Source organism: Bombus pyrosoma, linkage group LG3 (genome assembly GCF_014825855.1).
Source record: "Bombus pyrosoma isolate SC7728 linkage group LG3, ASM1482585v1, whole genome shotgun sequence".
NCBI classification, from domain to species: Eukaryota; Metazoa; Arthropoda; class Insecta; order Hymenoptera; family Apidae; genus Bombus; species Bombus pyrosoma.
The window spans coordinates 14018996-14035173 of NC_057772.1; the positions used below are offsets into that span (position 1 = coordinate 14018996).

The 16178-nt window shown below is 35.6% G+C and overlaps 1 long non-coding RNA gene across 1 annotated transcript; it reads left to right on the forward strand.

The window, feature by feature from the left end:
- The first annotated feature begins 4118 nt into the window (after positions 1 to 4118).
- Positions 4119 to 4983, forward strand: LOC122566345. The gene is made up of 2 exons (XR_006316472.1): positions 4119 to 4243; positions 4361 to 4983. It is a non-coding gene; the product is annotated as an uncharacterized LOC122566345 (long non-coding RNA).
- Positions 4984 to 16178: the final 11195 nt, after the last annotated feature.

Below are 16178 nucleotides of genomic sequence, written 5' to 3' on the forward strand. Positions count from 1 at the left end.
TACATTCATAGTCGGTTAAAAGAGGAAAACGAAAGTTGCTAGTAACAGCAAGGTGCTAAACCGAGAGTGGATAGTTAACGGCTGCGTGCCCGATAAATTGCTCATTTGTAACAACTATTTTCTCAAGTTCTTATTCGCGAGAAGAAATTCATTGCACGAATCATTCTTTACTTTATTAATATACATATGTATATTAGATTATATTGCTACGGCAATTACAGGCACGAAGTCGTATACCTACTGAGCGATATCGCAATGGTATATTTTTCTTATTTATATGTTTGCGATACACTTTCCTTTGTATTCTGAATTAATTTCGGTAGATCATCGATCCTATGACTTTTGAGAGACACTTTTAAACATACGCGAATCTACAGCGAGAGAAACTGAATTACTAAGTGTGTTCAATTTTCTTTGTATAATGCATTGAATATAAGTTTTCCAACTTGTCCAAAACCTAGTATAGTCAGCCATAATTTCAGATATAATTCTTCTCACGCGTTTGAAGATCGTTCGTACTACAAGTTTTACAGTTTTCACTATTAAAATGATATTTACAAAATTATAAAATCTTATAAAATTAAAATGATATTTTGTGGAAAACCAAATCTGTTGCAGCATTACGACGAAGAACGGTTTCCCCCTTTACGTAGGAACGTTTCGCGCGTGTTTAACATATTCAAACGTGTAAAAGGGGATTTGACGCGTAACGGTGTTTTCCTGCTTCAAATTTACAGAAAATCGCAGCATAATTTTGTAAACAGCATGATCGGCACTCAATGTCGACGTCGTCGAGCTATCGAGCGTGTAACGCGTCCGTTCGACAGTAAACAGAATGAAGCAGAAACGTGGCTGTTTCGTCGTTGGTGCTAGCGCGAAAACAGGCAGGACAGCTTACCTACCACCAACGTTTTCCTGTCACGGGTGTAAATGCATTTGTACACGAATATATTTTAAACATATATTCTGTGCTGCAGCATACGATAAACGTCTCTAAAATAAAATAGCTATCCGGCCAACAGATAAACCGGTAATATGTTTCAGGAGTAAATGGCCGGATCCTGATAAACACAAGTTATGCGCTTACGCGCAATGTCTTTTCGGTTGTCCAATAAATTAAAGCCCTTCCCTTCCCTGTCCCGCTTCTCTTCCTTCGCTTCGAACGAAAACCCAGAGGCCGTGAAGAGAGTGTTAGTATGATTATAATTTATTCTTGATTAGCATTAATCCTCAGGCCTTCTGTCTCCCTTTTTCTCTCTTTCGACATTAACTTCCCCATAGCTTTTACTGGGCCGTTGGTCCGACCGTAACTTACACTTATGATTATTAATGTCGACATTTATCAGAGATTGGCACGAGAATCTGAAACGTAAAATAGAATGGTATATACATAAATACAATTCAGACCAGTGCCATACGTGAAAGTACCTCGAACTAAAGCTACATTCCCGTCTTCCTCTGCAATATTGCTAGAATACTCGCAACAACTACATAACATACATACGTATTCATAATCGGTAAGTGCTATATTTTCATTTATTCTTTTTCTTCTTTCGGTCGTACATTATATTCATTCGTTGTCAGAAACCATTACATTAAATTTTTAAATACTGTACGATACAAATACCTATAATCGTTTCTTCAAACGATAATTGAATTTGTATTATTTGATTGCACAAACATCAGGAAGAATTATACAATTTGAAAGGATAGTACGCGAAAGCATTTAAATTTATATTATCGAATGGAAATTCGAAATCAGATAATACTATGAAATGAATATTGTGGAAACCTATTCGCACGAACCGCGTTCGGCTCGTATTTGTCATTGGTTTGTTCCAAGTTACTACGATATACCGTTTTGTTATCTATTCGTTTAACGAAACATTCTATTATGGAAGATATCGTAACATTCCAACTAATTACAATTATAAGAAGTGACCGATCCATATCGACGTCTTGTATTTAGTCGGATGATATTATCAGCCGGGAAGCCAATCTTAACTGCGGTAAGAAAAAGCATTAATAACTGCGCGTGTCAAAATGTCACCAGGTTTGATTAATGGATTTACTGTTACATTGACTGGTGATGAATGAAGAATATATTGTTTCTGGATATGTATGATTAAACAATAAGCTTATTTACCTTGTATTTAATATTTGCAGAAGACCGGGATTTTTCAATTAAAAATTCCAATTTCCATTAAGATTACATAATACATCTCTTAACTATATCGTATGACACAAGCATCTAAATTTTTGTGTTTAAAATGACTAAATCATGAAATAATTACAAAATAATAAATAATACTGTGATTGCAAACACATATTATTTCATATTATTATACATATATATATATATATATATTAATTGCTTCGCAGAGAGAAAATTTTATTTGGTGTTAATAAAGAATGACCTAAAATTAGGACTTAAAGTTCCATCAGTTAAACTAATAAAACAGTTAGACGGTACTGGCTGAAAGTAGGTATTTAAGTTTAACATCCAAATACCGTTGCTACTTTAAAGAACATTAGATTTGTAGCGTGCATCCGTACGATTGATATTGATATCCAAGAATAAGAATTTATTGCTTTTTAGCAAGTTAAAGTTCGTCAGCTCTATGGCGCTAATCGAAATACAAACGTATATTTTCGCGCACATACAGGGATTCGTGGTGCACAGACACGCGTATTCCATGTGTATCCGCTCCCAAGACGAAACGACATTAGCCGCTCTTATCCATTCAAACAAAATGTCAAAGTGCCAGATGATAATGCGGAGAAGATAAATCAAGCATGCTGAAAAGATGACGGTGATAAATGTAAAGCCGTCTGCCAGGCGGCCCCGGAGATAGTTACTGAGATACACGACGAGTCGTGACTGATGGCGATGTCGTGAGATGTGGTATCATAATAATTCATAAAGGCCGAGGCCAGAGGCTTAATCGCTGATTAATGAAAGGACAGACTTGTCCCGATCTCGTTCTTCCTTTTTCTCGTTCTACTTCTCTTCCTTCTTTTTTCTCTCGCTACACCATAGTTGCTGCTGTGGTTGCTATTGCTCTTACTTGCTTTCTTCTTCTTCTTCTTCTTCCTCTTCCTCCTTTTCGTCCTCCACCTTCGATGCTTCTGCTTCTTCTTCTTTGTCGACAGTGCTGCCGCCTGACGTATGTACATGTACCAACCGAGCGAGACGAGTAATCCGACATGTGTTCGTTTGGGCGATAGAACCAATTAATGTTGCGGCGGCGACGCAACCGTCGAGTCCATATTTCACCGAGCCAACCTCCTTCCACAGAATTCCTCGACACAACTTCGAATCTAGAAGAGGTTACCCAAAGTCATCCGTAAAGCCTCCACTACCAACCGCGTATACATATTAACCGCTCCAGTAACTATTTGATGATCACGCAAACGTGTTTGTTTCGCCACATTTTTTATTTTTTGTGTTATAGCTTGTGATCGATCGTTTTTGTTTTAACAATGTAAGGTAAAAACTTATACGTGTATTTACGATCTCTATCTTCAAATGTTACAAGTTTAATTACTATCGTAATTTCATCAGTTACGTTGCTTGTATATGTTTGTTACGCTTGTACGTGAAATATACGTACAATTTATACGCAGGATTATACTGGATAAATATATTTAAATAAATTATTTCTCTCGATACACTTATTTAAATAATTAAGATATTTATAAAATTGTCTTTGAACGCGCTTAAAATAAAATACCGATCGAAAAAATCGCCTTGTACCTCCAAAGGAAAACATCAACTATGTGTCTGTTTTTTTTATAGGTATGTATATATGTAGTTTGTAATAATGAAAGAGTATTATGTACTAATTGTAAGTATAGGGTTGCCAAGAATGGAGTTGAAAACGTAAAACAAAATTATGTCTACGTATATCGTAGATATATGCACGAAAACTACAAATAATGTTTGATTTCTGGCTGTTCGTAATTGTGTTGTTTAAAAGAATTACAGTAAAGAAAGATAACAGCTTTACCGACTATACAATGGCCACGTATTTACCGCCATCTGAAGCGATTCTCAACTAACTTGCAACTTGGAACTTGATTCTATTTAATTTAACCTAGATTTAACATTATGTATTCACGATTCCGTTCATTTTGCCTACTCGCGATTTTTTTGATTTCATACGTGTCAAACACTGTTGAATTATACTTAATAATACTTTGACACCTTCACAATGGATTATTCATTATTGAAATACTAGATGTAAGTAATCATGAATAATCAGTTGTTGTATAGCTAACTTTTAAAAGCTGAAGTAATCAACATATTTTATTTAAAATACGATATTGCATTCTATTCTGAGCTAATTTGAAATTTCAGATGGAACTAGCTGCAATGCTGAGAAGACATCGCGTCTTGGAAAAAAGTCCTTTTTGGGTACGGCTTCTATTCAAAAGCCTGGGACAGTGTTGTACACAGTTACGTGTAATATGAAATCATAAGAACATAGTGGTTTTAAGCCATTTTAATGGTTTAAGTTATAGAGAGAATTTTTTACTTCGGGCGAATTACGTCACAATTTTTTAAGAAATACAAATACATATGTACAACTATGAAATTTTGTAGGCGCAATATTTCAACAAGGTTATTAACGGAAGAAAAATGTAGGTAAGGTGAAAGTAGTAGAATCTAGGTTTCTAATATTAATCATCGTAACTTATGATTTGTAGGTCCCTCGATATTTGATATTAATTTTCATTTATGCATTGAAATCATATTTACTATCTGTCATGTTTTAACGATGGCTTTAAGTTTGCTTCAAATATTATAATTATATTAACAATTTAATATCATGTATCGGCGTTATAAGCCGTCCAGTAAAATATTTAATATCTAATAGTTGAAGATATCATTATCGATCGATGCGTTCTTTATTTATCTTAGAATGAACGAAATTCGTATCGATTAAATTTTATATTGAAAGTAATAAAAATGTATAAATATTTGATAGAATAATAATAATGAGAAACATGTATTTAACGTATTAATACAGCGGTACGTCGTTACTTCGATTATTGAGCGGTATAAACAAGTTAGTAAATGCAGTATTTGTACGATGCTGTAACCGAGAAGGGAAACTATCCTCTCTATAAACTTTACAACGTGTATGTCATAACTTTTTCTTTAAAATAAGCGAAACAAATATGTCGGGTGCCATTTTATGTAATAACGAGATTTCTTAATTAACTGAATAGTGCGTTGATTGGAATTAATTGATCGACGCTCTCACAGAAGTAACAGTACTTGAATACAGTTTCAAAGGAACGCCGCTACTCGTTGTAGATACAAGTAATTATACATACCAACCTCATTACGCTATACACTGTTTCTTACTTATTAATGCCTAAAAGATCGCTTAGCATTCCTGGAATAGAAATTCAAGAATTTCACTCGTATATTATTCATATCATGTCAATGTAAATTGATTTAATTAAATATCTTTATTCGTTACGCCTTGTTGGTGATTTAGTGCTAGAATACAATTTTTGTTTTTCTTATTGCATATTAACCTTCCAACGAGGAAACGCTATGTAAGAACACGAAAACAAGATTAATATACCGTTTACTTTTACCGGATGTTTCATTTCCGACTTTACGTTACGCGTTCTAAGTAACTATAACAAAATACCGACACTAAAGCGAACAGTAAAGCAAAGAACTAAATTTCTACGTTCGTGTTTATTGCAAATTGAATCATAATTGAGAAAATTATACGTTAAGAAGCAAGTACATGGCACTATAATAACGAGTCTTCCTTGTTTTGCTAATTCATCCAGATTACTTGGTGCTAAAGTCATTTCCGAGTGAAAACGAATCGAAGTAACGAACCGTCTGCTACGTCAAATTTCGTCACGGTACACGTGTACCCTTTTTCGTAGATGCAACAATGCTTATCGCGTTCAAAATCTCCGCCTCGTAACTTTGCTCTTTTGCCACGGATATAGAAACAGCGGTGGAGATTCGCCTACATTCTTCGGGTTTGTTCCGTAGGCCACGATTTATTGCTAGCTACTCGTGTATTTACGTGTTCGTGCGACCGAAACAATCTTGGTATTCCGTGTTCTGACTGATGAGAATGTAACAGGAATTTCTGTGCAACATCCATGCGTTCATCTAAGATGTTCGGTCTTAATCTGGTTCCTAACAATTTTAGAATCAGACGTTTGTTTTATGTAATAATGAGGTCTCATAATTAACCGAGCATGTACTCCGCTCATTGGAATTAATTGATGGATTCAGCGTGCGAAACGGTGTTATTGCACCTAGCAAATGTCGAATAAAAAGGTGAGAGACCGTCGTTAAAGCAGCAAAAAAAAAATTGTCGGAGTGTAAAAGTCCTCCGTTTAACGGACATCTTCAAGATATAAAATTCATCACGCGAAATTCCGATTCGATGAAGTTATACCGTAGACGATAGGATGGAACACTTTTAAACATTTCTAATTGGATGGACCAGTTTCATCGTTATAGAAATATTATGTTACAGTTGATTCGATGTATCATGTAACGAAAAAAGTAATTTGTATGAATATCACGGATCATAGAAATTCGTGAATCTAACGAGAACGTCCGAAACAATTTAAAGTTTGGTAGTATCAGCGCATACCTACGATATGGATAGGAGGATTATAAGACTGGAGAAGAGGAAATTAAGGATGATGGCGATGGCTAGGTGGCGAAAGAGAAAGAAAGAGAGGGTGAAGGTGCGAGTGAGCGTGGCACGAGTAGTGGAGCGGGGGCCGGAGGGGAGGGGAGGCGAATAAAACGCAGGGCTGCGTGCCTGCCGGTAATCACGCGTCGGGATAAAGTTATTCCGGGGCATAAATAACCGACATGTCTGGAATAAGGCATTAATTTATGTTATTTATCGCCCATTACGCAGCAAAGAAACATTCGCATGGGAAATAATGTATCATTCTCAACACGCGTCTGCGGCGAACTCGGGGAATTGAGAATGATTCAGAATGCCAACGAACGGACGAACAGCCGTACGTATGTACATCATGCTCTCTAAGAACCGACAGAGGTAATGTTCGACGTATACGTGGCTGCATGCATCGTGGATGCGGTTGCGTAACGTTGAGGTGCGTTTCGATCCAACAGACTCCGGAACGTTCTTAAAAATCTCTTATCTGTACACATCGGAGAGTGATGTTGTACAGGTTTAAACGTTCTTTCCACTTTTTGCCCTCTTTTTACACAACGCCCATGAACATTAATAGCGATCTTAATTATGCCGCGATAAAGGCCTATTAGGCCTTTATTAAATGAAGCCAGTCAGTTTGTAATTGCGATTTGTGAAATTCCGGTTTAATTCCCACCTGCTACCTCTTTCTTCGATCGCATAATTAAGATAACGTAGTAACAATGTGTATAATCACTATGACATTTTTCACTTGGAACAGTACCTACCTATTTCCGGCTCTTAGCCGTTAAGTTTGCGAAAAAACGTTAATGTCATACGAGATTGATTTTAATGTAACGTGTATGTTAATATATGTGCTGTTACCTGTACGTACTTTTATTAATGATCTTACGTTTTTTGACTTTGTGATCCAAAGTTAACTACTTGCAGTTCTTGTAATTCAAATAAGGGAGTAAATGATATTAATGAATTACTTTAAAATGATAACGCGTCTTGGTATTAGAAACTGAATATGTAGTAAATTTATGCAAAGATATTTATAAATTATAAACTTAATTTTCTACAGATCGGAATATGTATTATACAGAAAAAGTATTATGTATAGCCAGGTTTAGGAAGCATCGTATCGAGAAAGTGATTTGCGTTGTGTTATGTTCAAAAAAATATACCGGAAATGAAAGTAGAGAAAACGACAGAACATAAATATTAACTGGCAAATATACGATAAAATCCAATAGCATCCAGTCGACAAAGACAAAATGTCATGACATTAAATGTCTCGCAAATTCGGAGGATTCGTGACAGGTGGAATGCGTTGCAACAAGTACCACGGTTAAATCGCACGATATACCATTTACGCTAATGGTAGATACATCGAGTAGGCGCATTGTACTTTTCGTTTGACTTACGAGCAAGATCGAACGTTCCGAGATCTATCGGGAACATGTTCAACGTAACTACGGTCTTACGTGACTGATTTATTTGCATCTTACATGCTGTGACTCTATGACATCGCATGCTAAATTGAATTTCATAATCCTTCCACGATTTACACGGAACTGTGTTGTGTTTAAAAATGGCCGGTCATAATTCATAATAAGCAAAATATTACCACAGCTCGGAAAGAAAAAGGTAGAGACGTTTTCTGACAGCGTACATTTTTTCTCTGTTCACGATCGAATTCTGGCCTGTACATACACCCTTGTGTACCTTGCAATTATTCAAAAAACTTATAAGTACCGGTCACGTAAGCTATAACTTAAGTCTATAGTTCACTTTGTAGTTGGATGTCAAAAAATGGTATCAAGGACAGGGACAAAACGACTTCTAATGCACGCGATACGTCTTCTATATCGAGCACAATGGTAATATCAATGTAAATAAGAACACATTTTAAAATGCTTTTTGCAGATTATGCATCGTTAAAAACTTATATTTCTATATTCGTTTGATGGAGAGATTATATTGCGGCACTTAACTTACGAAAACTTACTAAAGCACTAGAATATTTTCATAAATAGCTTTACTGCTTTTTATTATTTATACAGATATTTATACAGTAATAAACATATCACATATGTATTATATATATATATATATAAACACAATATATATCATATATTTAAAAAAATATATATATGTATTGTATATATGATATGTTTATTATTATCGTATAAAAAAAAATGTCGCATATGTAACATTTTATTACTTAACACTTTATAACTCTACTTAATTTTAGTTTTCTCTCTGTTTAGTTTTTATTTCACCTACTATGATTCCTTTGATTAAAAGTTCTGAAGCAGTGACTTCATTTGTGTGTAAAGAAAACGCAAGACTTGTTAACATAAATTCGAAACATCCGAATAAGTATTAGAGAAAATAGGCACAGTAAAATTACGAAATGCAAATACATAATTTTATAGTTAGCATAAATTCTCTGATGAATCTCGATAAAATATATTTTGACAATGTTATATTTAATCCATCCAAAATTTAATGTTAAATAATAACATAAATGGTTAATCAAATGATATCATAAAATGCACTGGTTATGCAAAACGTAAAACAGCAAGACCCGAGAGTAAGCGGGCGAACCACGTGAAAGCTTCTTGTTCTTTACGTGTAATTCTTTGTGGTCACGCTCAATGTAGAGGTGTCTTTCCAACCTCAATTTATAGTTTTATACCTGCGGTAGAGAGAAGAGGAGATACCTAATAGACGAGATTTACTACGGCACGCCCGTCTCAATTGCGGAACAAATTTATCTTCTTTGTGGTCAGCAGCCTTCCCACCGCTTCCTAGCCTCAATCTTGGTTCCGCTCCTCGTGAAATATTGGCTTACCCCCGAACTCGAAAGTTACTTGACAAACGAATCGATGTACGGTTGAAGGGAGAGAAAAAGAGGAACGATTCCTGTGGGATTCCAGACCCTGTAAACTTTCCCGCTTCAGAATGTTCCGGAAAAAGCTCTCACTTTCTACTTTCTTTTCTTTGACCGAACTAAATCTTTGTATGTAAACTATGCTACCCCTTCTCTACTGTCGTTGTCCAATTATTTTGGCAATCCAATGTCTTGAGAACTCATGCAATGTTACAAAACGTTACTAGGATCGTTTCGAATGTTAACAGATAAATAAACTATAGTTGGGCACTGTGTTTTAGAAAGCGTAACATTTACTTACGTGACTCACGCTGTGATTTAGGAAAGTTTGATTTATGACATGATTAATCATAATTATACCGAAAACATTGGATCTCATTAATAGTTAAAGGAACGAGTTTTCGGTAGCACGAAAAGCAGGTAGAAATGTATGCTGTCTCCTTTAACAAGAACAAAGCGTCAGGTATTAACGTACAGTAGCAAAGGAGCATAATTCAAAGCATGATTTCTCGTCTTATTGTGCGTAAAACTGAACGCATAAACCGGAACAGGTCAAAGCCAACTTTAAGAAGGAAAGTCAAATACTTAGAAGTGTTTAGACAAGCTGTCACGGCTGTAACAATAGGATTTATGTCGAATTGTAAATATACCAGGGCTTTCTTTCCTTTTAGTCTAGTGCACGTTAACGCAATGCAACATCTCCAATCGATCGCTACCCTACACTGTTTAAAAGGTCAAAGTCAATTAACGTTGATACACGAATTGCAACATGAATCACTGCTACTCGGTTGTTTTCCATTAAATTTATCCGTGAATTATCTCTAATGCATATCAACATTTGTGAATTTGGTTCTATCATTCGATAGGAAAATTTGAGTTTCAACAGCGATAAATCTCAATTTGATTGATCTATCGCATCGTAAGTAACTTTATCAAAACGTATTCGGGTTAGTTTTTAATTATCATCGTCGTTGTTGATAGATATCGTCGTTCCGATCCGAGATCACTGGTTTCCGGGGTTACTAGGTATATTGCAAATCTATCATATACTATCGTTATACATTTATTTAAATATTGGAATAATAACGTCAGAATAAAACTTGCAGTAATTCTACGTTAGAGTAGTAGCGATTGCAATTTAAAAAATCACGGTAATCTTAACATACATATATTATAAAATTATTATTAATAATTCTGTTGCTTGTTGTTTAATCTTTAATAACTCAAAGCTACGTTTAATTTTTTTACGCCGACAGCTGCAAACGCTGTCAAAACCGAGTCGATTGCTTAAAGTGAGGTGATCTGAAATAATCTGTAAAAAGTTACGTTAAGAAGGAATATATTATGCATACATATAATAATAACAATTAAAGAGAGAAAATCACAACTACATACGCAGTCTCTTTCTATTTGTTGTTTTAATAACATAAACATTTACCTACACGTATTTACTAACCATGTTAATATGTTGGTTAATTCAATTTATATAAATATTATTCTAACATTATTTGGCAGCAGTGAAAAATTGTTGATGATCTTAAAAGCTTGCTTCTTACTTTTCAAAGTATACAGTTATTACGAAATATTGTTTATAAAATCGAATCTAAATTTGTCATTACTAGGTTGTAACATGGATTCGTGTTACAAATTGATTATTTAAACTGTAAGATCGAATGAAATGGGAAACCAAGAGATAAAGGAGGAATTCAGTTTCTATTCAGTGTCTATTGTGGCTGTGCGGCCCCTCGTGCGACAAGTTAACTGCATGGTAGATTATTGTGGAAATGCATTCGCGTGCGACAAAGCGTCGCGGCGTATACGACAGCATCCATATACTGTATAGTTGACCGATAGGCGAGATCTTCGGCCAAGTAAACACGGTTAATGGAGTCGTTGTTCGGTCGCTAAGCCAACGCGTGCATGTATCTGTATACGAATGGTTGTGAGTAACTAGAGTCTAGTCGCTAGAGGTATGTGCACGTTAATACGTTTGATACCTTGACTGCGTAATCTTTCGCAGGGGCAGGAGGTAATTAGCAGTAACGGACAGTTACGTCCGATATACGAACAATGGAACATTGCCGATGCGATGGGAATAGGAAGAGGGTGATGGCTGAGCGAGTATGATAAATGAACGGTGCCTGACAAGCGGCCATCGTTGCTCAATGATGGATGGTCGACGGTCCGCTCCCTAATTATTTCATACTTTGCAATCAGAACGATAATCCATCCGCAGTACCTGCAGCCTGTCACGGATAAATCATCAGTTATCATTTCTGAGTCACAACACGTGTGTGCGAGCAGCGTCGCAAACAATCGGCGAAAGCTCGTAGTGCCGCATTAGCGTCAAGGCAAGTCGTTAATTCTACGCCATCGAGTCGCCAGGATATCGCTCAAATCCGCCAAATGAGCCACTATATATGAATTTCCAATTGATTTCAGGACACGCGGAATGTCCCAATTCACATAATTGCATATACAACTTTCTATATATCGCTTATTCTAACACATTGTGATATCACATTTATCTATACGATTATTTCACTTACAGGTACAGTCTATTTTCTTAATTTTCTTTTTTGTAATTTAATTGTCGAACAAATAACGTACAAAGATATTACACATAGAGTTAGAATTTACATTTTAAAAATATTCAAACGCGAAGATGGCTCCAATAATGAAAATATTTTACTGTGCTACATGTAATATATGTGCATATTCATTTAGTGACTATAAAAATGTAAGTACTCACATGGAATTTAAAAAAATATCAGATAGCAAACGTGTGCATGTTTACGAAGCAATGTTAAAATTTTTTAACCGGAACTGCAGCAGAGGTCAATAGTGCGAGGACAGAAATATCGATGGCATTTCGTTCGTAAGAATGAAAACGCATAATTTATGGCAGTGTTATTTTACGAGTCTTGCCGGTCTACGATTTTCTATTTGCATTCGCCGTCGGCACACAACGCCGCTTCTTTATGACCCTTTCTTCTTAGCCTCGCTTACCTCCACTAAGAATTACGGTCATTACGAATAGATGGGTTTTATGGCGTGTTTTGATTATTATTAGTTTACTCTGGACAGCTTCCCAACAATAAGACAATTGCATATTTTCGTAAACGAAGCCCTATAAATTATAATAAATTTCAATTTGTCAAGAAAATTTGTCGCTAATTGTTTTAAAATATTATCATTATATTACAGAAATAACGTTTCTTATAATCTTTTGTACTTTACATTAGGACAATATATAACCTGGAAGTTCAATAAAATATCTGATGTTCTACTTTTATTAGACATAGTAAGTAACTATATAAATAATTACTGTTATTTATGATCCTTTCTCTGACAGATAATTTAGAGGAGCACGTATATTATGATTTCTCGGTATATACAATTAATTTTAAGCTTGTTGATTATGTGCACCATAATTTATTTTTTTATCTTGATATAAACAGCTCACGATTCTTTCATATGAACTAACGAGACGTATTCGCCAATACACTAGGGAATACGCAATTCCATACAATATTCATCGAAGAAAGACTGTTTTGACAATTTTTAATATTGTACTTTATCACCGACTAAGCAAAAGTTCTAAAGCAAATCGATATTATGGTCTAGATGAAAATTAGAATTGTAGTACTGAAAAAGTCTTAAATATCTTAGTAGATATCGTTAAAGAAAGTAAAAGGAAACGTACAATATAATATATCTCTGTTGAGTGGACATCAATTTCACCCGCGAAAATTTAAAACTTAAATAAAATAAATTTTTAACGTGAAAGTTAATAACGTATCTCATTTTTTTTTTTTTTTTGAGAATGATGACATATTATTTTGACCAAAATTTATCCAACCAAGTGGTATTTGGAACGATTAAGACACGCTATAAAAATAACTGGAATTAATCGTTTTGACCTAGATTTGATCTATACCCTATTGCTCGCCCATCAGAAATACAGCAACTAACATTATTGGTATTTTAATACCAGTATTATGTTATTTTGATATGGCTATGTGGCCTTCGCACTGATCAGATTGAAAACAATAGGATGCAGTTTACATTAGTTCCATGAAGAATCCTTCTCTCGTAAAGCGATGCCGATGCCAGGAGCGATTCAACGTCGAGCTAATAATTTGAAGAACACCCCTCAAATGTGCCGCCAAGCAAACAATTGAGCCCACCGTGTCTAATTGCTGCTGATGATTTCCAAACTGCCCGTCATCTTGCAGCTAATAAATGGATACAGCGGATCCCTTAACTACTATAAGATCCAGCTACTATTATTTTCGACGAAGACCGAAGCGAAGATTATAAAGGATCGTCTAATTTACTTTCTGGCGGCGCGGCGGCGCGGCGTGACGCGGCGCCAGAGGAACACGCTAGTCGATATTTTCGTCAAATTCGCCGCTTATAAGTAGATTACTAATGGACGACTTCCTTTTTTTCTTTTTTTTTTATCAACTGTAAATTCTTAGACTTACGGTTGCTTAGATAGAAATCATTAAAGTTATACCTATAAAGTAGCAAACGTGTTTTCCGACTCTATCATTAGCCATTAAAAATAATTAACTTTCAGACGGGATATAAATTTTAGTAACAATTCTTGGCAAGAATAAATCTGCCTTATAAACAATTTTCTCGTTATATAAAACATAAAATAATACGTAAGCACATTTTCACTACAGTTAATAATATACAATCCGCTGCAAATCGAAGTGTAACTTATCACATATCTATGTAACAATACAAATTAATGTAATGCTTTTCATTGATATCATACTATACGTATATAAATACATGCTTATAAAATTAAAGGAAAAGCAATATATAAGTAGTATCTATATGATAAACTGGACTATGTATTGGTAAAGATTTTGAAAAAAGAAAGGATGTAACGACAAGAGGAAGAAAACAATAGAAAGACAACGTATTTTATGCTAGGGTGGCCCTGATCGACATTAATACGGCGGCAGTTGAAGAAAAGGGTGCGTTAGTTGCGGTTTACGAGCCGAGCGAGCTTTCCGACAAGGCGCCACGGCTTTACGTCGTCGTGTGTCACGCATCGTTAGTGCCGCAACGCCGTTATGAGACGTTTACGATAAGATATGTCACACCTCTCGCCCTTGACATCCTGCAGATTTACCACCGGTGTCGAGAATATGGCCGAAATGGGGTAGAGAAGACCACCTAGCCAGTAATGGCGATATTCGATAGTCGCCCCCGACTGTTACATGTTTTCAAACTGCGTGGCTCAAAAATTTAACACACCCTAATTATCTTGTCTTATCCCATTCTATATTCATTTGATTTTGAATTTTAAGACTAACATGAATAACATTTACTTGTAATAACGTATTTATCATTGTATGATTTTTTTTATTAAGCAATAGATGTATCTATTTATTATCATTCGTCATGTGTTAAACAAATTCCTCTATATTCTTTATTAGAATCACAGTAATAAATGTTGAATTATGGATATAATTTCATCGTTCTGAAATAAATATTTGCACCGTATACAAATTTCGCATACAAGCGTATTGATAATTTATAATTTCAATGACGAGGTAGCTAAGTATATAAAATGCACTATATAAATAACAGAATTGAAATGTATATATAGATTAATTTTTAAAAATTTTAGTACAATATTAAATTTTGTTTATAAAAACGAAACAAAATTACTGCCACTTATGCTTAAGACAGTGATATCGCGGTACGTTACTTAAGTTATGCAAGTACATTAAAAATTTGTTTAACTAACCGCACTTACCGATTGGTATGTATTTTGTTGATAAATCGAGTTACCCGAATAGTTGAAATTCGATAGCATTACGTTTTTTATCAAGAATATAAAAGCATAATTTAAAGTATACAAAATGTTCAGCTGATGAAGCGTTTAACATTTTTATTAGGAAAGTAGAAATCGATAGAGATTAAACGAGGTAGTAAAGCTACGTATCGCGAAAATGTGATAAGCACGTCTGGCCAGTTGTTTACGAGAATGCGGGAACCGTGTAACGGTGCAACCCCGTAAGGCAACGGCGGGTAGTTCGGGCAGAAACACCCCTGAAACACCCCCCCTGATGGCTATAAAACTCCCGGAAACCATGCGCAGTTCGTCCGCCTATTCGCTGGTTCGCCGGTTCGCCAGTTCGCCCGTTTGCCTGTCCGCCCGCTGTCACATACGCTCTTTCCCGCTTACCGAGAGTTACGAGGCTGTAATTTCAGCGAGGGCGTCTCTTTTGCCCTTCCTGCTTTATCTTCGCGTCTCCGAGCAGCCCGTCCAAACCCCACCAACCACTCTAGCTCGCCTATATACAGGTTCGCTTGTCTCCTGTCCCACAGTAGAAACGCTGTCGGCGACAAAGTTGAAGTTACGACGCTGGTAAACTCACAAAAGCTTTTTACAAAACTGTTAGTCGGTTCCGGGGACCCGCTACGCTGACAATAATTTGCAGTCTCGAACGTCGGTAGTCGAACGCATCCTATCTTCTAGTACCCTCATAAGAACACTACTTCGTGATCACTTCGTCGTTTTCGAGAGACGTTTCGAGACAGCAGCACTTCTACTTTTACTTTGAATATGTTACCGCAGATAA